This window comes from Callithrix jacchus, chromosome 15, assembly GCF_049354715.1.
Source record: "Callithrix jacchus isolate 240 chromosome 15, calJac240_pri, whole genome shotgun sequence".
NCBI classification, from domain to species: domain Eukaryota; kingdom Metazoa; phylum Chordata; class Mammalia; order Primates; family Cebidae; genus Callithrix; species Callithrix jacchus.
This window is the reverse complement of record NC_133516.1, coordinates 11,990,076-12,013,642: the sequence shown is the minus strand read 5'-3', so window position 1 is coordinate 12,013,642 and position 23,567 is coordinate 11,990,076. Positions and strand designations below refer to the sequence as shown.

The 23,567-nt window shown below is 52.5% G+C and overlaps 1 protein-coding gene across 50 annotated transcripts in view; it reads left to right on the top strand.

Annotated features, from left to right (window-relative positions):
• LOC103790484 (uncharacterized) overlaps positions 1–23,567 on the top strand; it is a 135,925-nt gene that overhangs the window by 33,064 nt on the left and 79,294 nt on the right. For 36 of the 50 annotated variants that reach the window (XR_013527080.1, XM_078350288.1, XM_078350279.1 and 33 more), the window contains 2 exons: positions 464–586; positions 1,963–2,043. The exons of 9 other annotated variants lie outside the window; for them this stretch is intronic. The gene's annotated coding sequence lies outside the window, so the exon portion shown is untranslated. Of the gene's footprint in view, positions 1–463; positions 587–1,962; positions 2,044–8,756; positions 17,170–18,332; positions 18,754–23,567 lie in introns of those variants that run through there. 5 more of the 50 variants (XR_013527084.1, XR_013527082.1, XR_013527083.1 and 2 more) reach the window with 5 other exon arrangements.

Genomic DNA, 23,567 nt, shown 5'->3' with positions numbered 1-23,567 from the left:
TTTGTTTAGGTTGAATTGTATCCGAAGATATTTCCAGCCAGAAATGAGATGACTGTGAGTCACAGGACATTAGCATTCTTGTTATACTTGGTGTAAACTGCCGAGCTTTCAGGCATGGTGGCTGTCGGCCTATAATTCCAGCACTTTGGGAGGCTGAGGTGGGAGGATCGCTTGAGGCCAGGAGTTGGAGGAGGCAGTACAGTGAGTCACTGTATTTTTTAAAAATTTCCAAGCTTTACCCTGGTGGAAGGCTTGTATACAATTTAAACATCACTGATAGTAAAAGAAAATGCCCATTTCACTGCACCTTTGCTGGCACAGGGTACAATAACAAGTTATTTTTTGTTTGATCATTTTTAGTAAATAAAAGATATCATTAATACTTTATTTTTGTTACATTTGAATATATATTTCCTTATATTACTTTATTAGCTTTCTTTTTCTCTCTCTCTTTCTTTTTCAGATGAAGTTTCACTCTTGTTGCCTAGGCTGGAGTGCAACGGCACAATCTCTGCTGACTGCAACCTCCTTCTCTTGGATTCAAGCCATTTTCTTGCCTCAGTCTGCAGAATAGCTGGAATTACAGGCATGTGCCACCATACCTGGCTAAGTATTTTCAATAGAGACAGGGTTTCTCCATGTTTGTCAGGCTGGTCTCGAACTTTGTACCTCGTGATCCAACTGACTCAGCCTCCCAAAATGCTGGGATTAGAGCGTGCCCAGCTAGCTTTCTTTTTTGCTCCCCCTCCTTTTTTGGGAGACCAAGTCTCACTCTGTAGCCCAGGCTTGAGTATGGTGGTACAGTCTCGACTCACTGCAGCCTTGACCTCCTGGACTCAGGTGATCCTTCCACCTCAGTAACTGGGACTGTAGGCCCATGCCACCATGTCTGGCTAATTTTTTTGATTTTTAATAGAAACAAGGTCTTGCTATGTTTCCCAGTCTGGTCTGGAATTCCTGGCCTCAAGCAGTTCTCCCACCGCCCCCTCCCAAAGTCCTGCTATTATAAGCATCAGCCACCAAGGTTGGGCTGTCCATGTCTTTTCTGTTTATTTGTAGAGTTAACATGTCTTTTACTAATTAGATGATCTGTATATTTAATCTTTTATTAAATTATAAAAATAGTAAATACTTTTAAATGAAGAAGTGGAAATTTTCCTTTACTCTTTAGACCCATAATCTTGTCTCAGGAAATAATTGGCCGTATTGTTCAAATACATATGGGCTGATTGAATATCGCTTCTCATTTTCATGTTTTGTGGACATCTGTGTCAATTTCTATTGATGTATCTGAATCCTTTTCATGGTTGCATAATGTTTTAGTATATGGATATATCACAAATAGCCATTTAGGCTCCTTCTAATATTTGCTTTGAGCTCTTTATGTCATGAAAAATTAACCTCCTCAGCAGGTGTGGCAGCTCACACCTGTCATCCCAGCACTTTGGAAGGCTGAGGTGGGAGAACTGCTTGAGGGAAAAGGATTACCACCAGCCTCGTCGACATAGCAGCACATTGTCTCTAATAAAATTTAAAGATAACGTGAGCTGGACATTGCAGTTTACACCTGTAATCCCAGCTACTGGGGAGTCTGAGACTGGAGGATCACTTGAGCCTAGGAGGTCGAGGCTGCAGTAAGCTATGATCACACAACTGCATTCCAGCTTTGGTAACAGTAAGAATGTGTTTCTTCAATAAAATAAAAATCAGGTTGGAAGATTGCTGAAGTCCTGGAGGTTGAGGCTGCAATGAGCTGTGATTGTACCACTGCGGTCCAGCCTAGGGGATAGAGCAAGATTCTTTCTCAAAAAAGTAAAATAGAATAAAAATAAACCCTTTAGCATATTTCCCAGTAACACTTTCCCTCTTACGTTTTTCCTAGAAGCTCTTGAATTTTGTTTGCTTCTCACATATCTTTTAAAACTTTTATGGGATTTCCTGATTCTTTTTTTATTTTTAAAGAATATCTGTTTGTCACTTCCGGCTGGATCTACCATGAAAGACATCAGATTTCAGGAGGAGACTTGGCATCATGTTATTCAGGTACAAAAAGACTCGGACAATAACTCAACAATGATCAAACAATAGTGCATGCGTCAAGTGCAATGGGAAGCTTTTCTGGAGAGTGGGAGAAGCTTCCAGATAAGGTGACAGTGAAGCTGGCTTTTGAAAGATGAGGAAGAGTTGTGTGAGAGTAGGGAGCGAAGGGGGATGTGGAGGGATGGGGAATGGTCAGGGAAACCAGCAGTTCAAAGACCTGGACAATTAAGATGGCACATTTGGTTCAGGGAATAGGGAATTAAGTGTGGCAGGAATGCTTTGGAGAGACAGTAATTGGCTTGTATGGAATTTTGCCTGAGAGACCTCACTACAGTTTCTAATCTGGTGATGTTATCATCCATCTCTGTTTCTGTCAGATAGTTTGGAATAGGTGTGATGATCACAGTAACATCAAGCATAATATTTTGTGAATTCTCACAAAATTCCAGGCGGGTACCAGTTATCCCCATTTTCTGAATGAGGTGATAAAGACTTAGGGATAATGAGTGATTTGCCCAAGCTCACATGGATATTGAGCTGAGTCAGATGTAGGGACTGGTTTGACTTTAATGCTTGCTCTGTTCATGAGCACCATGTATTGCTTCTCCTATGCAGTTAGGCAGGTAGGTGAAAGAAAAGCCCATGTTTCTCTCGTCACACACTTTGACTGACTGTGTGTGTGTGGAGCTTATACACCAAATTCTCCAGTGTTCTGGATATTAACTGGGTATCCCACAATGTTCTTCTGACACTACCTGGAGCTGGCGCAGACCCTGCAGGTTAGGCGTTTAGTCCCGTGAGACTACCCTCACTTTAGATGCCAATGGCAAATATTAGGTTTTGTCCTGTACTTTTGACCAACCTATTACAAATCAGGGGTTCTCATGACCCCCTTCTTTGATTTAATCATGTGCTGGAACAGCTTATAGAACTCAGAAAAATAGTTTATTATTTTTTTTTCTGAGAGACAGGGTTTCATTTTTTTGCCCAGGCTGGTGTGCAGTGTTGCAGTCATAGCTCACTGCAGCCTCAACTGCCTGGGCCCAAGTGGTCCTCCCCCCTTCCTAGTAGCTGAGACGACATGCCTGCACCACCACATCTGGCTAATTTCTTTTATTTTTTTTTTAGCGATGGGATCTTGTTTTGTTGCCCAGGCTGGCCACAAATTCCTGGGCCCAAGTGATCTTCCCACCTTAGTCACTTAAAGTGCTGGGATTACAGATGTGAGCCACCACATCTGGTGAGTTCATTTTCTATTCCTGGTTCACTGTAAAGGATATGTCTCAGAAACAGCCAGTGAAAGAGATGTGCATGCTGGATGCAGTGGCTCATGCCTGTGATCCCAGCGCTTCGGGAGGTTGAGTTGGGAGGATCGCTTAAACGCAGGAGTTTGAGTTCAGCCTGGGAAACATGGTGAAACCCTCTCTCTATAAAATACAAAAATTAGCTGGGCATGTTGATATGTACCTGCAATCCCAGGTACTGAGGAGGCTGAGGCAGGAGAATCACTTGAACCCAGTATGCAGTGGTCGCAGTGAGCTGAGATCACGCTACCGCACTCCAGCCTGGGCTGCTGAGCAAGATTTTTTCTCAAAAAATAAATGAATATAAAATAACTAGGTGTGGTGGTGTGCACCTGTTGTTCCAGCTACTAGGGAAGCTGAGGTGAGGATGCATTGAGCTGGGGACTGGGGAAACTTAGGTTGTGGTGAGCTGAAATTGTGCCACTGCACTCTAGCCTGGACAAAAGAGCCAGACCCTGTCTTTAAAAAAAAAGAAAGAGGAGAACGAAAGGAAGGAAAAGGAGAAAGAAATGAAAGATGGATGCCCAGGGGAAGGTAAGTGGGAGGTGCACAGAGCTTCCATGCCCTCTGTTCAACATGCCGCCCTCCCAGCACCACCTGTATTCAACCAGAAGCTCTGCAAACCCTGTTGTTCAGGGTGTTTACAGAGGCTCGATTATGCAAGCATGATGGATAAAATCTTTGGCCATTGATAATTAAGTCAATCTTCAGCCACTCTCACCTCCTGGAGTTCAGCAGGTGAGGCTAAAAGTTCTAAGCCTCTAATCATGTGGTTGCTTTCTCTGGCAATCAGCCCTCCTCCTGAAGAAATCCAGGAGTGTGCACCCACCCAGTCATCTCAACCACATCCCCAAATGCATTCTTAGCATGCTGGAGATCCCAAAGTTCTTAGAGTCTCTTGTGTTAGAAAGCTGGGACCAAGAGCAAATATTAAAACTAAAGATGCTCCTATCACCTCTACCACTGAGGTCTTTATTAGCATTCAATAATAAAGGAACAGGAGCCAGGGACAGAGAAGAAATATATATTTATTTTCTTTTTTTTTTTGAGACAGAATCTCCCTGTGTCATTCAGGCAGGAGCACAGTAATATGATCATAGCTCATGATAGCTTTGACCTCCTGAGCTCAAGTGATCTTCCCACGTCAGACTTCAGAGTAGCTGGGACTACACATGCATGTCACCCATGCCCAGCTCATTTTTGTAAAGATTAGATTTAGTCATGTTGCCCAGGCTGATCTGAAACTCCTGGGCTAAAGCCATTATTTCACATCAGCCTCTCAAGTAGCTGGGACTGCAGGCGCACACCACCATGTCGGGCTGATAATGATTTTTATGCTTTCCTAGAGGTGGGATCTCACTCTGTTTTCCAGGCTAGTTTCAAACTCCAGGCCTTAAATGTTCCTCCTGCCTTGACTTCCCAAAGTGTTGGGGTAATGGGTGGGATCCACCATGCCCAGCAGTCACAAAGATCCTTATAAAAGAAAGAGGTTAGAAGAGTGAGAATTGGAGCAGGAGATGTGTTGGTGGAAGCAGAGTTAGAGAGGGAGATTTGCAGATGTTTCACTTCCGGCTTTGAAGATGGAGTTAAGGGCCACAATCCAAGGAATGGGGGTGGCTTCTAGAAGGTGGAAAAGCCAAGGGAACACTTTAGAGCCTCCAGAAGGAATGCAGCCCTGCTGACACCTTAACTTTAGCCTTAATAGACCTAATTTGGGCTTCTGATTCCCAGAATTGTAAGTTGGTAGATTTGTGGTATTTTAAGGGACTATTGTAGGGTAGTTTGTGGCAGCAGCAAGAGGAAATAAACATGACGCCAAGCATCGTGGCTGATGTTGGTAATCCCAGCACTTTAGGAATCCCGGCAGGAGGATCACTTGAGGCCAGGAGTCCAAGGTCAGCCTGGGCAACATAGTGAGACCCTGTCTCTACAAAACATTAAAAGGACCGGGTGTGGTGGCTCACTCCTGTAATCCTAACACTTTGGGAGGCCAAGGATCACCTGAGGTCAGGAGTTTGAGACCAGCCTGGCCAACATGACAAACCCCCATCTCTACTAAAAATACAAAAATTAGCCAGGCATAGTGGCACACACCTGTGATCCCAGCTACTTGGGAGGCTGAGGCTGAGGAATCACTTGAACCTGGGAGGCGGAGGTTGCAGTGTGCTGGGATTGCACCATTGCACTCCAGCTTGGGCAAGAAGAGTGAAACTCCATTTCAAAATAAAACAAATTAGCCAGGCAGGATGGCATGCACCTGTCGTTCCAGCTACTAGGGATTCTTGAGGTGGGAGGATCAGTTGAGCCTAGGAATTCGAGGTTGCAGCGAGCTGTGATTGCACCACTCCGCTCCAGCCTTGGTGATAGAGTGAGATCTTGTTTTTTTAAAAAAAAAAAAGGTGGGGATGGGGACAGATTGCAATGTTAAATAGAAAGGTCAGGGGTGGCCTCCGAAGTGAAAATTGAGCAAAGACTTGGAGGGGAAGGAGCTGGCCGAGGTGCTGAAGGAGGAGCATTGTGGGCAGAAACAACAGAATAAAGCGTCTGAGGCTCTGGAAGGAGGACAGTGGAGCAGGAGACGGGGAGAGGATTAGCGGAGGAGGCCATGGAGTTGCTGTGTGGGGATCAGTATAGATGGTGTAAGCCCTGGGAGGTTATTGCTGGGGCTTTGGCTTTTACTATGAGATGGGAACTGTGGGAGGGTTCTGAGCAGAGAGGTGACATGATCTGTCTCCTGATATGAAAGCATTCTCTGGCTGCTGAGTTGAGAAAGACTGTGGGAAGATTTGGATGGAAGCATGGGGGTCAAACTGTGGTAACATCCAGGTGGAAGATGATAGTGGTCCTGACCAGGGTCATGGTGTTGGTGAGAGATGGTCAGAGGAGAGTAGGGGAAGAGTCCAGGGAGTTGCTGGGTGGGGATCTTCAGTACATGGTGAAGACAGTGAACAGGATTTCCTGACAGACTGGATGTGGGGTGTGAGAGAAGGCAGGGGTCGAGGTTGAGTTTGATTCTTATTGAATTATTAAGTAATTTTTAAAAACTCTACTGCCTTTCCCAGTGTTACCAAATATGGGATGCTAGATTAAAGAAATCTCTTCAGGCTCAATGCAGTGGCTCATGCCTGTAGTCCCAGATGTTGGGGAAGCAGAGATGGGAGTATCTTTTCAGGACAGAAGTTCAAGACCAGCCTGGGCAACATAGCAAGACCTCCTCGCTACAAAAATATTTTTCAAAATTTAATAAAATAAATGTAGCTAGGCATGGTGATGTGTACTTGTAGTCTCAGCTACTCAGGAGGCTGAGGTGGGCAGATGTCTTGAGGTCAGGAGTTTGAGGCCAGCTTGGGCAACATAGCAAGACTCCTCACTCTACAAAAAAAATTAAAAATTAGCCAGGTATGGTGGCACTCAACTGTAGTACCAGCACTGGGGAGCAGAGGCAGGAAGATGGCTTGAGCCCAGGACACTGAGGCTGCAGTGATCTCTAAGTGCACAACGGCACTCCAGCCTGGGTGGCAAAGCGGGACCTTGTCTCACAATACAAATAAAGTGATGAAATCTCAAATCAGAGCCTTTTGGCTCTGCAGCCCTTGCAACCCTGGAGCCATGCAGTGGGGTTTTTATCACTGGGAATGAGGAGACCCCTGCCCAGTGTTGTTGCCTGACTAATCAGTGTTTTAAAAAATATGTTAATCGGTCCGGGTGCAGTGACTTAGGCCTGCATTCCCAACACTTTGGGAGAATGAGGTGGGTGGATCACGTGAAGTCAGGAGTTCAAGACCAGCTTTGCCAACATGGCAAAACCGTATGTCTACTAAAAAACAAAGATTACTTTGGGAGGCCGAGGCGGATGGATCACAAGGTCAAAAGATCGTGACCATCCTGGTCAACAAGGTGAAACCCTGTCTCTACTAAAAATACAAAAAATTAGCTGGGTATGGTGGCACGTGCCTGTAATCCCAGTTGCTCAGGAGGCTGAGGCAGAACTGCCTGAACCCAGGAGGCGAGGTTGCGGTGAGCCGAGAAGGCGCCATTGCACTCCAGCCTGGGTAACAAGAGCAAAACTCCGTCAAAAAAAAAAAAAAAAAGAAAGAAAAGACAAAAAAACAAAGATTAGCCAGGCATGGTGGCAGGTGCCTGTAATCCAAGCTACTTCAGAGGCTGAGACAGGAGAATCCTTTGAACCGGGAGGTGGGGCAGAGATTGCACTGAACCGAGATTACATGTTTCATTCCAGCCTTCGGGAAAGAGCGAGACTCTGTCTCAGAGAAAAAAAAGGATTACTTATATTACTACTTAATAATTTTATTATTGTTTAAGATGGAGTTTTGCTCTTGTTACCTAGGCTAGAGTGCAATGGCATGATCTTCACTCACTGCAAACTCTGCCTTCTGGGTGTAAGCAGTTCTCCTGGCTCAGTCTCTCAAGTAGCTGGGATTACAGGTGCCTGCCACCACACCTGGCTAATTTTGTATTTTTTAGTAGAGACAGGGTTTCAGCATGTTGGAGGGCTAGTCTCAAACTCTTGACCTCAGGTGATCCACCCACCTCGGCCTCCCAAAGTGCTGGGGTTATAGGCATGAGCCATCTCGCCCAACCAGTTTTATTATTAATAGGTAATGAATAAAATATTTTAAAATGTTTGTTTTGTATTAGTTATAATACCATGTAACGTTTTTATTATTAATATGTAATAAATAATAGTTTTAAAAGTTTGTTTTATTTTTAACTTTAATGTAATTATTTATGTAAAGAAAAAGTCTTAGAAATCTTACATAAAGTTAAAAAATGTAACGGGATGCTAGACCCCAAAAGATTTAGCAGCATTACTCTGAGAACTTCCAGTTTAGAAATATACAGAGTAAGCCACATACAACTTGCTACGTGATCTATATTTTTTTCTTTTTTGTTTTAGGATATGGGGTCTCACTCTGTCACCTAGGCTGGAGTGCAGTGGTGCAATCACAGGTCACTGCAGGCTTGCACTCCTGAGCTAAGGATCCTCCTGCCTCAGCCTCCTTAGTAGCTATACATGATGACACCTGGTTAATTTTTAAATGTTTTCATACACATTGGATCTCACTTTGTTGGTCAGGCTGGTGTCAAACTCCTGGCCTCTAGTGACTTTTCCATCCCTGCCTCCCATCCTAGAGGCATGATCCACCACAACGAGCACTTGTTCAATTTTCTAAGAAAATCAAATTTTCTAGAGTAAGCCTGTGGCAGGAAGATAAAAGTAAAAAACAGAAGAATACATTCTAATGATTTATTCCCACATATTCTTTTGAAAGCAAGAACTTTTAGTAGACACATATTTTACAAAGGCAAAGAAACAATGTTTTACAGGTACTTCAACACACACTGTCATGTTCTTACTTCTCTGACATCAGTTCTTTTTTGTATTTTTAGTAGAGATGGGGTTTCACCATGTTGACCAGGATGGTCTCGATCTTCTGACCTCATGATCCAACTGCCTCAAGTCAAGCTCTACAGGCCCACTTTGAGCCTTCCGACGACCTGGACAGACCCAGCTCTTTCCTCCCAGTGGCCTCTGCAGGCCTAGCTTTTGCCTCACAGGTATTCCTTGAACAGGTTTCTGCTTGCCTCCTGGTAGCCTTGAGAAGCCCAGGTGTTGCCTCACTCTAACCTCATTAGGACCAGGTCACAGTGGCCTCTCCAGACCCAGCATCTGTCCCCTGACAGGCTGTCCAGGCCAAAACGTCTTCTAGTCACCGTCTTCAGGCACAGCTTCTGTCTCACACTGGACTCTTTAGGTACAGCTCATGCCTTTCGGCGGCCCCTTGAGGCCCAGTTCCTGTATCTCTGTGGCCTCTCCGGACTGAGAGATTTCTCAAATCTGCCATTCCAGGTCCAACTCCTGCTTCCAGTCGGCCCCAATAGGCTTAAACTCTGCCTCACAGCAGACACCCCAGGCCAAGCGTATGCCTCACCACAGTGCCCCCAGGCCAAGCTTCTGCCTCGGCAGCATCTGCAGGCCCAGCTACTGCCTCCCAATGGCCTGTCTAGGTGAAGCTCATGCATCACAACGGCCATTCTGATCAAGCTTTTACTTTTTGGCAGCGTCTCCAGGCCCAGAACTTCCTGAAGTGGGCCCTCCCATGCCCATCATTGGCCTGCTGGCATCCTCTCTGGGCCCAGAACGTCTTCAGGTAGGCCTTTTGGGGCCCAGCTCCTCCTCTCAGCTGTGTCTACGGGCTCAGCTTTTGAATTTGCCTCACAGCAACCTCTGGGGACTCGGTTCCTCCCCAGCTTCTGGTGTCCTTTATAGGCCCGAAAGCTCAGGATCTCCAGGCCCTCCCAGCTCATGTCTCACGCTGGCCTCTCCAGGCTCGGCTCCTGCCCTCCCAGGGCATCTCCAGGCCTCAGACGTTCCCGAGTCGGCTTCTGCTGGCCCGGCTCCTGCTGCCTCATCATGCTGGCCTCGGGAGGCCCAAGCATTGGGTCCTGAAGTTTATCTCTGCAGGCCCAGCTTCTGCCTTCCCGGCAGCCCCCCAACATGGGCTCCTCCAGGGCAAGCTCCTGCCTCCCAACGGCCACCTGGGACACAGCTCCTGCCTTCTGTCAGCCTCTTCGGGAGGCCCAGCCTCTGCCTCCCTACTGCCGGCCCCCACACACCCGGATCATCATCCTGGCTGCGTCTATCTGCCAGTGTTTTGCCCCCTGGCGGCCTCTTTTGACTCGGCGCCTGGCCACCTCCCGACGGCCTCTCGTCTGTCGGCCCGAAGCTTCCTCGGGGATTTCGGGGTGTCCCTTCTGCCTCCCGGTGGCCTAGACAGGCCCAGCTACATCCTGACATCGGCCTCTCCATGCCCACTTCTGGCCTCCCTACAGCACCCCCAGCACCATCCACTGTGTGCCGGCCGCTTTCCCAGGCCAAGATCCTGCCTACCTCCTGACTTCGTCCACAAACCCAGCGCCTCCCTCACACTGGCCAGTTGAGGCCCAGCTTGGCCTGTAGCACATGTCTCTGGACCCAGATCTCACCTGGTGCTGGCCTTGAGTCTGAGCCCAGGTCCTCCCTCGCACCGGCCTTTCTCGGCCCAGCTCGCCTCTCATAAACTCTCCGGCCAGCTCCTGCCTCCCAGCGGCCTGTCCAGGCCCGAAGCTTCCTCTCCGGGCCCAGCCTCTCCAAGCCTGGCTCCTGCCTGCGCTAGGCCCCTCTGGGCCCAGCCTCCACCTAACAGTGGACCCTCCAGACCCAGCTTATGGCCTCATCGTGGTCTGCGCTCAGCCCAGATCCTGCCTCTGTGGCAGCCTGTCTCCACAGGCCCAGCTCCTGGCCTCCTGGTGGCCCCCTCGGGCCAAACCGGTGCCCCCAGGCGGCCCTCTGTGCCTAGCGGTGGCCTTCTGGCATCCTCTCCTTGTCCAGAACGTCAGCCTCTTTGGTCCCAGCCCCTCCTTCTGGCAGCTTGTTAGGGCCAACCTTTTGTCCTCGCCTCGCAGCAACCTCTGTTGCTCGGCTCCTCCCTAGCTCCTGGAGGCCTCTGTAGGACCAAAAGCTCAGGCCCTCGATTCAGGCTTTCCAGGACTACCCAGCTCATGCCTCATGCTGGCCTCTCCAGGCTCAGGTTTTGCCCACCCAGGGTTCCTATAGGCCCCAGATGTCCCAGAGTCGGCTTCTTCAGGCCCGGTTTTGGACTCCTCCTATTGGCTTCTGCAGGCCTAAGCATTGGGTTCTTAATTTGGCCTCTGCAGGCCCAGCTCCAGTTCTACTGGTGTCTCCTCCCCATGGGTGCAAACGTCATCATGTGGTTTCTTCTAGGGCCAGCTCATGCTTCCCAAAGGCCCCCTGGGCTTAGCTCCTGCCTCCCATCAGCCTCTCCTTAAGGCCTAGCATCTGCCTCGGTACTGGTGGCCTCTCAAGGCCTGGATCCTCCTCCTGGCCACGTCTACGGGCCCAAGTTTTGCTCCCGGCAGCCTTTTTTTTTTTTTTTTTTTTTTTTTTTTTTTTTAAGAGATGGAGTTTTGCTCTTGTTTCCCAGGTGTGGGTACAATGACGTGATCTCCGTTCACCTCAACCTCCGCCTTTTGGGTTTAGGCAATTCTCCTGCCTCAGCCTCCTGAGTAGCTGGAGTTACAGGCACACGCCACCATACCCAGCTAATTTCTTTTTCTTTTTTTTTTTGAGACAGAGTTTCGCTCTTGTTACCCAGGCTGGAGTAGAATGGTGCGATCTAGGCTCACGGCAACCTCTGCCTCCTGGGTTCAGGCAATTCTCCTGCCTCAGCCTCCTGAGTCGCTGGGATTACAGGCACCTGCCACCGTGCCCAGCTATTTTTTTTTTTTTTTTTTTTGAGACGGAGTTTTGCTCTTGTTGCCCAGGCTGGAGTGCAATGGCGCGATCTCGGCTCACCGCAACCTCCGCCTCCTGGGTTCAGGCAATTCTCCTGCCTCAGCCTGCTGAGTAACTGGGATTACAGGCACGCACCACCGTGGCCAACTAATTGTTTTTTTTCTTTTTGAGATGGAGTTTTGCTCTTGCTGCCCAGGCTGGAGTGCAGTGGCACGATCTCGGCTCACTGCAACCTCTCCCTTCTCGGTTCAGGCAATTCTCCTGCCTCAGCCTGCTGAGTAGCTGGGATGACAGGCACGCACCACCATGCCCAGCTAATTTTTTGTATTTATAGTAGAGACGGGGTTTCACCATGTTGACCAGGATGGTCTCAATTTCCTGACCTCATGATCCACCCGCCTCGGCCTCCCAACGTGTTGGGATTACAGGCGTGAGCTACTGTGCCTGGTCCCCAGCAGCGTCTTTCGGCTCGGCTCCTGGCCAGCGCCCGGAGGCCTTTTGTCTGTCGGCCCAAAGCTTCCTCAGTGTCCCTTCTGTTGAGGCCACTGGGAGGCAGAAGGGACGCCCGGAAGGCCCCACCTGAGGAAGCTTTGGGCCAACAGACGAAAGGCCTCTGGGAGCTGGCCAGGAGTCGAGCCAAAAGAGGCTGCCAGGGGCAAAACTTGGGCCGGTAGACGTGGCCAGGAGGAGGTGCTAGGCCTGGTGTGGCTGCCAGTAGGGAGGCAGAGGCTGGGGCTCCTGGAGAGGCCACCTGATGGGAATCAGGACCTGGGTTCCAGGGGCCACTGGGATGCCGGAGCTGGCCCCGGAGGGGACCATGTGATGATGTATTGTGCCCAGGTTGGGGGGTGCCGCCGGAAGGGCAGGAGCTGGACCTGCAGACGCAGACTTCATGACCCAATGATTGGGCCTCCCAAGGCCAGTGGGAGGACAAAGCAGGACTGGGCCTCAGGGCCGAGCTTTGGAGTCCCCCCAGCCTCCCCAGCCCCAGCTGCTGCCTGCTGGCTGCTTCCGCAGGCCAAGATCCTGCCTGCCTGCCTGCATCCCGGCTGCATCCACAGGCCCAGCGCCTCCCTCACACTGGCCAGTTGAGGCTCAAGTCATGCCTTTGCCGGACGTCTCTGGAGCCAGCTCTCACTTTGTGCTGGCCTTGAGTCTGGACACAGGCCCTCCCTCGCACCGGCCTCTCTTGGCCCAGCTCACCTCTCATAAATTCTCCGCCAGCTCCTGCCTCCCAGCGGCCTGTCCAGGCCTGAAGCTTCCTCTCTGGGCCCCGCCTATCCAGGCCTGGCTTTTGCCTGTGCTAGGCCCCTCCAGGCCCAGCCTCCACCTCTCAGTGGACCCTCCAGACCCAGCTTGTGGCTTCATTGTGGCCTCCGCTCAGCCCAGCTCCTGCCTCTGTGGCAGCCTGTCTTCACAGGCCCAGCTTGTAGCCTCCCGGTGGCTCTCTTGGGCCAAACTGGTGCCCCCAGGCAGCCCTTCCATGCCCAGCATTGGCCTCCTGGCATCGTCTCCTTGTCCAGAGTGTCTTCAGGTCAGCCTCTTGGGGCCCAGGCCCTCCTTCCGGCGGCTTCTAAGGGCCAACCTTCCATTCTCGCCTCGCAGCAACCTCTGTGGACTCGGCTCCTCCCCAGCTCCCGGAGGCCTTTGTAGGCCCGAAAGCTCAGGCCCTCGACTCAGGCTCTCCAAGACTACCCAGGTCATGCCTCACGCTGGCCTCCAGGCTCAGCTTCTGCCCAGCCAGGGTTCCCATAGGCCCCAGATGTCCCAGAGTCGGCTTCTCCAGGCCCGGGTCCAGACTCCTCCTGTTGGCTTCTGCAGGCTCAAGCATTGGGTTCTCAATTCGGCCTCTCCAGGCCCAGCTCCAGTTCTCCTGGCATCTCCTCCCCATGGGTGCAAAACATTGTCACATGGGCCCTTCTAGGGCCAGCTCATGCTTCCCAAAGGCCCCCTGGGCTTAGCTCCTGCCTCCCATCAGCCTCTCCTGGAGCCCCGTTCTCTGCCTCTTTACTGGCGGCCTCTCCAGTCCTGGATCCTCCTCTTGGCCTTGTCTACGGGCCCAAGATTTGCCCTTGGCAGCCTCTTTTTTTTTTTTTTTTTTTTGAGATGGAGTTTTTCTCTTGTTACCCAGGCGCGAGTGCAGTGACCTGATCTCGGCTCACCTCAACTTTTGCCTCTTGGGTTAAGGCAGTTCTCCTGCCTCAGCCTCCTGAGTAGCTGGGATTACAGGCATGCACCACCATGCCCAGCTAATTTTTTTTTTTTTTTTTGAGACCTATTTTTGCTCTCGTTACCCAGGCTGGAGTAGAATGGTGTGATCTCGGCTCACCACAAACTCCGCCTTTTGGGTTCAGGCAATTCTCCTTCCTCAGCCTCCTGAGTAGCTGGGATTACAGGCACGTGCCACCGTGCCCAGCTAATTTTTTTTTTTATTATTTTGAGATGGAGTTTTGCTCTTGTTGCCCAGGCTGGAGTGCAATGGCACGATCTCGGTTCACCGCAATGTCCGCCTCCTGGGTTCAGGCAATTCTCCTGCCTCAGCCTCCTCAGTAGCTGGGATTACAGGCATGCACCACCATGCCCAGCTAATTTTTTGTATTTTTTTTTTTTGAGACCTATTGTCGATCTTGTTACCCAGGCTGGAGAAAAATGGCGTGATCTCGGCTCACCACAACCTCCGCCTTTTCGGTTCAGGCAATTCTCCTTCCTCAGCCTCCTGAATAGCTGGGATTACAGGCACGCACCACCATGCCCAGCTAATTTTTTTTTTTTTTTTTTTGTGGTGGAGTTTTGCTCTTATTGCCCAGGCTAGAGTGCAATGGCACAATCTCGGTTTACCACAATGTCCGCCTCCTGGGTTCAGGCAATTCTCCTGCCTCAGCCTCCTGAGCAGCTGGGATTACAGGCACACACCACCATGCCCAGTTAATTTTTTGTACTTTTAGTTGAGATAGGGTTTCACCACGTTGACCAGGATGGTCTCGATCTCCTGACCTAGTGATCCACCCGTCTCGGCCTCCCAAAGTGCTGGGATTACAGGTGTGAGCCACTGCGCCTGGTCCCCAGCAGCGTCTTTTGGCTCGGCTCCTGGCCATCTCCTGGAGGCCTTTCATCTGTCGGCCCAAAGCTTCCTCAGGTGGCACCTTTCGGGCGTCCCTTCTGCCTCCCAGTGGCCTCAACAGAAGAGACACCTAGAAGGCCCCACCTGAGGAAGCTTCGGGTCGACAGACGAAAGGCCGAGCCAAAAGAGGCTGCCTGGCTCAAAACTTGGGCCGGTTGATGTGGCCAGGAGAAGGTTCAGGCCTGGTGAGGCTGCCAGTTGGGAGGCACAGGCTGGGCCTCCTGGAGTGACTGCCTGATGGGAACAGGACCTGGGCCCCGTGGGGCCACTGGGATGCAGGACCTAGCCTCGGAGGGGACCAGGTGATGATGTATTGCGCCCACGTTGGGGGGTGCCGCCGGGAGGGCAGGAGCTGGACCTGCAGACGCGGACTTCATGACCCAATGCTTGGGCCTCCCGAGGCCAGCGGGAGGACAAAGCAGGACTGGGCCTCAGGGCCGAGCTCTGGAGTCCCCACAGCCTCCCCAGCCCCAGCTGCTGCCTGCTGGCTGCTTCCGCAGGCCAAGGTCTTGCCTACCTGCATCCACAGGCCCCGTGCCTCCCTCACACTGGCCCGTTGGGGCCCAGCTTGTGCCTGTGGCAAACCTCTCCGGACCCAACTCTCACCTCACACTTGCCTCGAGTCTAGGCCCAGGTCCTCCCTCACAGTGCCCTTCTTCAGCCCAGCTTGCCTATCACGGTCTCTCCTGGGCCAGCTTCTGCCTCACGGTGGCCTGTTCAGGCCCAAAGCTTCTTATCCGAGCTAGGCCTCTTCAGGAGGCCCAAAGCTTCTGCCTGCACCAGGACATTCTGGGCCCAGTCTCCATTTTTCAGTGGACCCTCCAGGCCCAGCTTGTGGCATCACAGTGGCCTCTGCTCAGGCTCAGCTCCTGCCTCTGCGGCAACCTGTATCCACAGGCCCGGTGGCACTCCCGGGCCCAGCGTTTGCCTGGTGGCATCCTCTCTGGGCTTAGAACGTCTTCAGGTAGGCCTCTCGGGGCCCAGCACCTCCTCTCGGCAGCATCTATGGGCCCAACTTCTGAATTTGCCTCACAGCAACCTCTGTGGACTCAGCTCTTGCCCAGCTCCCGATGGCATTTGTCGGCCCAAAAGCTCAGACTTGACTCAGGCTCTCCCGGCCCACCTGGATCATGCCTCACAAGTGGCCTCTCCAGGCTTGGCTCCTGCCCTCCGAGGGCATCTCCAGAACCTAGATGTTCCGGAGTCAGCTTCTGCAGGCCCGGCTCCTGCTGCCTCCTCCTGCTGGCCTTGGGAGGCCCAAGCATCGAATCCTGAAGTGAGCCTCTCCAGGCCCAGTTCCTGCCCTCAAGGCATCTCCTTTCCATGGGTGGAAAACATCCTCACATGGGTGCCTCCAGGGCCAGCTGCTGCCTCCCAACGGCCCCCTGGGGCCCAGCTTCTACCTCCCCTCAGCCTCTGGGAGGTCCAGCCTATGCCTCCCTTGTGGCAGCCTCCCCAGGCCCAGATTCTCCACCTGGCCTCATCTACTGGACCACGTCATGCCTCCCGGCAGCTGCTTTTCGCTCAACTCCTGATCAGCTTCCAGCGACCTTCTGTAGGCCTGAAGCTTTCTCAAGTGGGGCTTTCTGGGCCTCTGTTCTGCCTCGCGGTGTCCTTGACAGGCCCTGCTACCACCTGACATTGGCCCCTTTTGGCCCAGCTCTGGACTCTCCGCAGCCTCCCCAGCACCAGCTGCTGCCTGCTGATGGCTTCCCCAGACGAAGATCCTGCCTGCCTGCATTCTGGCTGCGTCCACAGGCCCAGCGCTTCCCTCACAGTGGCTCATTGGAGCCCAGCACTTTCCTCACAGTGGCTCATTGGAGCCCAGCACTTTCCTCACAGTGGCTCATTGGAACCCAGCACTTCCCTCACAGTGGCTCATTGGAGCCCAGTGCTTTTCTTACAGTGGCTCATTGGAGCCCAGCACTTTCCTCACAGTGGCTCATTAGAGCCCAGCACTTTCCTCACAGTGGCTCATTGGAGCCCAGCACTTTCTTCACAGTGGCTCATTGGAGCCCAGCATTTTCCTCACAGTGGCTCATTGGAACCCAGCACTTTTCTCACAGTGGCTCATTGGAGCCCAGTGCTTTTCTTACAGTGGCTCATTGGAGCCCAGTCCTTTTTTTACAGTGGCTCATTGGAGCCCAGCGGTTCCCTCACAGTGGCTCATTGGAGCCCAGTGCTTTCCTTACAGTGGCTCATTGGAGCCCAGCGCTTCCCTCACAGTGGCTCATTGGGGACCAGCTCATGACTGTGGCAGCCTGTATCCACAGGCCCCACCCCCAGCCTTCCTGTGGCCCCATGGGGCCAAGCTGATGCCTCCCGACGGCCCTCCCGGGCCCAGCATTTGCCTGCTGGTATCCTCTCTGGGCCCAGAACGTCTTCAGGTAGGTGTTTCGGGGCCCAGCTCCTCCTCTCTGCCATGTCTATGGGCTCAACTTTTGAATTTTCCTTGCAGCAACCTCTGGGGACTCAGTTCCTCCCCAGCCCCTGGCAGCCTTTATAGGCCCGAAAGCTCAGGCCCTCTGTCTGATCACAGCTCAAATGGGGGAAAAGGAACTAACGTTCTCAGGCTCTGGTCACCTAATTCTGCCCTCCTTTGCAGGGTGGGTCCCAGGGATACCACCGACACTGGCTGTTTGTTCACTTGCTAGCACCACCTGGCAGGTTCCTCCCTGGGGCAGACTGATTCAGGTGCTTCCCTTTTCTGGTTTCCTGGCTTCAAGCCGGCGCTCTGCAGTTTCACAGTGAAGTTCAGCCGACAGTACAGAGAGCTCAGGGACCAAGAGGCTGGACAGTGCCAATGGTGGTTGAGGGTCCTGGCCTGAGTACAAGGACCATTTAATGATTGTTGTTGCCATCACAAAGAGCAGTGTCCGTCCCATAGCACAGCCTCAGCTGCTCTTTTTTTTGCTGTGTCCCAGGCCTTAGAGGGGCTGCCATCCTCAGGGCCGACAGCTCTACAGCTTTACCTGCTTGTGTGTAGAACAGCTTTACAGAGGTTAGGACACAGCTCAGGGTCACACTGCAAACGATTAAGCCACGGTCCACCCTAGACCTGGTGCCTCCAGAGCCTCGGTTCTCTTCATGCTGAAGTCCCTACTGGACTTCCTGGCAATTTCTAGCTCCTCTGCAAGGAGTGAGCTCTGGGTCCCAGCCTTTGCCCTTGGTCCCATCACAGCCCCCAGCCATCTCCCCATGGCAGCCCTTCATCAGACACAAGCTACAACCCTCCACAGAGGACAGTCTTGCCAGCCCCCAGGAGAGATGCTGACCCTGGTTGACTGTGACCATGATTGGTGTCCTTGAGCTTAAATGAGGCCTCCAGAAGTGCTGGGATTACAGGCATTAGCCACTGTGCCTGCCCTCCCCAACCTTTGAGGTCAGGGATGGTCAGACCACTGCAGACATCCTGCTGCCTGGGGCCCTGACCTTACGCTGGCATTCACCCCCAGAACACACACCCCGGGGATATCTTTCGTGGCCTTGCCCTTGGCCAGTGCTAGCTGAGGTGATTGAGGTGACCCCTCTGCCCCCATTCCTCACCCAGGGCACCATCACCAAGTACAGTCCACAGCAGGTGGGTCTGACCCACACCACGGAGCATGAGGAGGTCATCCAGATCGTGAAGAAGTAATGGCGCCTGCGAGGCCTCCCGCCTACCTGTCTCATCTCCCTGGGGGCATCGGTCCTACTGGGATACACAAACACCTTGGGTCCTCCACTCAAGGCTCTCCAGGATTGGAAGCAGAGCTTAGTGGCTTCAAAGGCCCAGCTGACACCCTCCACAGCCTAAGGGGTGTCCTAAAGTTCCTCCGTCTTTTTGACCCTCCCAGGGCAGCCCCTGCGCAGCACAAAACCCCCAGACCCTGGGTCTACACACCTGGGCCAGGGACTTTTGAGTTTAGAATCTGTTTTCTAAGTCCCCAATTCTTCTGGCTCTCCTTTCTGAAATAAAGGATTGAAAACCATTCCTGTCCAGACTGAGAACACTTTGTAACCTTGCTGAACAGTAGCCAGGTTGAGTCAGGTGGGCACAGCTCAAGCATTGAAGGTAGCAGTGGGCCTGGGAGTTTAAGAGGGTGGAGCCTGGATCCCCAGGGCAGCCCCAGGCCATGGGTGGCAAGGAGAATGCAGGGTTCCTCATCCAGGCACGGGCAGGCTCTGCCCAGGGAGTTGGTCATGGGTGTCAGGCCCAGACTGGCCCCTCCAGAGGGGCCTGGCTGCCAAGGTGGGCAGTATCCCAGGAGGCCTTTGTGACCATCTGGGTGGCAGGAAGGCTCCCCCATGAGAACAAGGTGGCTGACCATTTCCTGTTGCCTCAGAAGCCAGGAGCAGAGGGGCTGGCAGGGGCTCATTGAGTACCTACAATGTGCCAGGGACAGTGCCGGCCCCTCACGGTATTCTACTGTCCCTTGGAAGCTGGTGCAGGTTGAACAGTTTTTGAATGCAGAGCCTAGATGTAAGACCTGTGAGCAGCAGGGAAGGCTTCCTGGAGGAGGTGTGCCTTTTTGGAGGGATGCAGCAGGTTCTGTGAGGCTGTCAGGAGAGGTAGAGAGCTCCAGGGGTCCTCGGGCCCAGCTGGAGTATGGAGCGGGCCCAGCTGGAGTATGGAGCAGGCCCAGGCCCAGGTCCTGGGCTGTTTGCAGCTCCGCTGTCAGCTGCTCAGTCCTTTCCAGAGACAAAACAGGAATTATAGACATCATTAAATATACATGTGGCTGGGGCCCCAGGCGGTTGATCTGGTGGGCCGGGCCTCCCTTCCCCATAACACCGAGCTGCTCTGCTGGGCTGATCGTGCTCCTGGGCCAGCCAGAGGACCCCCATGAGGCAGCATGCAGGCTAGGAGCAGGCCACGGGACCCAGATAAGGGGTCCCTAGCCTAGAGTCCTTGGGGTTGGCCACTAGCTACCCTCCCATCTCAGACTGCAGGAGCAGCATCAGAGCTGGGGCCTTGCCCCAACTCACCTTGAGGCCCTTCGCTGCCTCACTTTGTTCATCTGTGAGGGGTGTGATGCCCATGCAGCCCCCTCCTGGTGATGGTGGGATAGCAAGACAGGCAAGGGCTCCTTCGCCCCTCTCCCAACAGCCCTGATGCCTGGCCATGAGGCCCTAAGTGAGGGTTTCTACCTGGGTGGTGGCCATTCCCACTTCCACTTTACAGGCAAGGGCTCTGGCCCTGGGTGAGGTGGGGAAAGCCTTGAGTTCACACAGTGTCAGGCTGAGTCTGGGCCTTGGGTTAGATCCAGGCCTGTTCTGTCCCCCTGGCTGGCTGACAAAAGGGGGCCAATGAGGCCAGAGGCTGGGGGGTCCTCAGGCAGTGAGGGCTCGGGTGAGTGGCTCCTGCCACTGGGCATGTTCCTGGGCTAGGTCTGTTGTGCGTGGGGGTCAGGCAGGCACTACAGCTCTGTTGTGTCCTGGGCTTTCTGGATCTGTGGGCAGGATGGTTGTATGGTCTACATTTGCATGTGAGCGTGAGCGAGAGATCATGCAACTGTGTATGCCCAGGTCAGTGTGAAGTGCAGTTTGTGGTGCCCTTAGGGCTGGGGAAGCTCCCTAAGACCCCCTCAAAGGTCCCAGACCCATCCCCCAACCTGGGCGGGCTCCAGGCTTGGGCCTCACCCTGTCAGCCACCTTGTTCTCATCACTCATGCTCCCTGGCAATCACAGGCAGGGGTCTGCACCCTCACCCAGGCCATGCCCAGGCAGCAAAACTGCACTCAGCTCCCAGCTGGCATCCCTGCAGCCTCCCAGGGGTCATCTGCCCGCAGCTTTAGAAGACTCAGGTACAAAGGAGCCAAAGAAATGCATATTATTCTGTCCCATGCTTGTGCATTCTCTCATTCTCCATCTTTCTTCCTCTCCAGCTTAGATTCCAGTTTTTTGTTCCAGAACCCTCCTTTGGCAAGCAAGAAAGCCAAGTCGAGAGCCTCTGCTTCCCACTCTGTCCTTCTAGACAGCTAACCCCACCTCCAGCCTCCATCTCACCAGACCTGGGTCCGAGCAGCCTTTTTGACTCTCCACTGCACTGTCCCATAGCCATCCAAACGCTCTGTGTCCCAGACCAAGCATGGCGTTCCCACCCCACCCGGCCTCACCTCAGAGACACTCTGCGCACCCTCCAGCTGCACCAACCCAACCCCAAGTTCACCTGGCTCCCCCCTCATCCCAGCCCCATCTAGCCCCTCACCAGGGCCAGCATGTTATACCTCATCCTGAATGTGCCCACTGGACTCCATCACAGCATGGTCCCAGCCACACCATTGTTTCCACTCCACTCTTCTCACATGGTGGCCTGAGCTGCCTTTTCTCCTGCTTCCTAAGAAGCCATGTGAGCCAGTGGTTGAGACCATGGACACTCTGGAGCCAGACTGCCCAGGCTCAACTCCACCTACAAGCTCTGTGGGTCTATGTCCTCCTCTGCAAAGTGGGAAGAATAATCACACCCACTTCAGGAGGTTGTAGTGAGTTGAGTTCTGTGTGGCCTGGCAGTTCTGAACACAGGCCTTGCCGTCACAGGTTCCATTGCTTCCTCACTGTGGGCTCTCCACTGAGGGATCTAACCTGAGATCAAGCCCTTCATCTATAAAATGTGAAGAACAGTTGCTGTCCTACTTATGTGAGAATCTAGTGTGATACTTCAGAAAAGCATTTAGCACCAAGCCTGGCACACAGTAAACATCTGGAAATGTGGAACAGTGACCAAAGTCCCATCCCTTCCATGGCTGATTGGGCCAGTCCCTGCCTGCCACCCTGGACACCTCTCATTTCACATGCCCTCAATCACTCTGCTCTAGCCATAGACTGTCCCTGAAGCCCCTCTTACTACCTGGCATTTGCACATGCTGTTCCACTTGCCAGCAATACTGTTCCCTCTTCCATGTGATCAGCTCCCTCTTATCCTTATCTTGGTTCAGGGTTACCTTGTCAGGAGAATCTTCCTGGACCTCCAATGCAGTGTTCGCCCATCTGGGGTCATGCCTGGACCTTCACAGCTCTTCTTATCGGTGTGACTCTTTGTTTAAAGCCTGCATCCAGGATAGGCATGGTGGTTCATACCTGTAATCCCAACACTGGTAGGCTGAGGCAGGAGTAGTGCTTGGGGGCAAGGCGTTCAAGACCAGCCTGGGCAACTTAATGGGACTCTGTCTCTACAAAAACTGAAAGCAATAGCCAGGTGTGGTGGCACACACCTGTGGTCTCAGCTGCTCGGGCAGCTGAGGTGGGAGGATTGCGTGAGCCTGAGAGCTCAAGGCTGCAGTGAGCTGTGATTATGTTACTGCACTCCAGCCTAAGCGACAGAACAAGACCCTGTCTCAAAAAACAAAAACAGAAAACAAAGTCTGTGTCCCCTACAACGCAGGGAACTTCATGAGAGCAGAGATCAGGTTGGCTTTCACTCCACTCTGCCAACCCTGAGTGCCCTGCATAGTGCTTGGCACATAACACATGCACAACTAATGCACAGCTAATATTTAAAGAATCAATAAATGAGAGACTAGTAGCCTGACACCCGCTCTGTGCCTGCACAGAGGTCAGGGACCCTGAGAGGGAGGCAGGACCTGGAACCTACCAGAGAAGGGGCAAACTCAGCTGACTTCTTGCCCGAGGCCCCAGAGACCAAGAGGGGTCAGGTGGGCAGGACTTGCTGCCAGCAGTCACCCAGACCACCTCACTCAGAGCAGACAGGCAGAGGCCTGTAGCAACGATGTTGGCAGTCATAACAGCTGCTTACCCAGGCCAGCCACTGTGCCCGGCTCTCCACCATTTCATGTAATGCCCAGGCCAGCCTTGGTAGGGGAGGTATCTACACTCACGGATGAGGAGACTAATGCTGAGGCTGCATGACTTGCTATGGGTCAGATCCAAGTGAGGAATGAGACCTGACCCAGAGCTCTGAGCCACGGGCCTCCTCATCCCCTGGGCTAGAGCTGGGCTTGCCTCTCCGAGTGGCAGGTCTTCATCTGGACAATGGGGTTTTGCAGGGGAAAGATGCCTGCCTGCGCACTTGAGGCATGACTTGGGCAAGCCCCTAGACAATGGTGGCCTCTCAGCCTTTCTTTCTTTCTTTTTTTTTTTTTTGAGGAGAAAGAGAATAATATTTATTGGGCATGCCATACACCAAGTTAGTTTTTTTTTTATTATTAATAGCACCAGTCGCTCTGAACCTGATTTATTTTTTTATCTTTTTATTGCATTTTAGGTTTTGGGGTACATGTGCAGAACATGCAAGACATCTGCATAGGTACACACATGGCAGTGTGTTTTGCTGCCTTCCTCCCCTTCACCCACATTTGGCATTCCTCTCAGCCTTTCTTCTGGACAGACAAGGCTCCCTGCTTGGGGCAGACAGAAAGTATGGCTCTGGGAGGTGCTCCTGGTTCTGAAGAGCCAGCCCTGCCCCACTTGTCCCCAGCAAGTCTTCTGACCTCTCTCTGCCTCACTTTCAACAAATGTTACGTGGCTGTGGGGGTGGAGTTGGATCTGGGACATCTCAGGCCCTGACATTCTTCCTGAGAGCCTGTCTAAAGTGGTGTTTCCACTCACTGTCTCCAATTTCTTTTTTTCCGTTTTCACATTTACAGTGTTGTGGTGGGTGGGGACAGTGTCTCGCTCTGTCTCTCAGGCTGGAGTACAGTGGCGCCACCTCGCATCCCGGCACCCTCCACCTCCCGGGTTTAAGTGATTCTCCTGCCTCAGCCACCACACTGTGCACGCCTTTAGCTGGGATTACAGGTGTGCACCACCACACCCAGCTGAGTTTTGTATTTTTTAGTAGAGATGG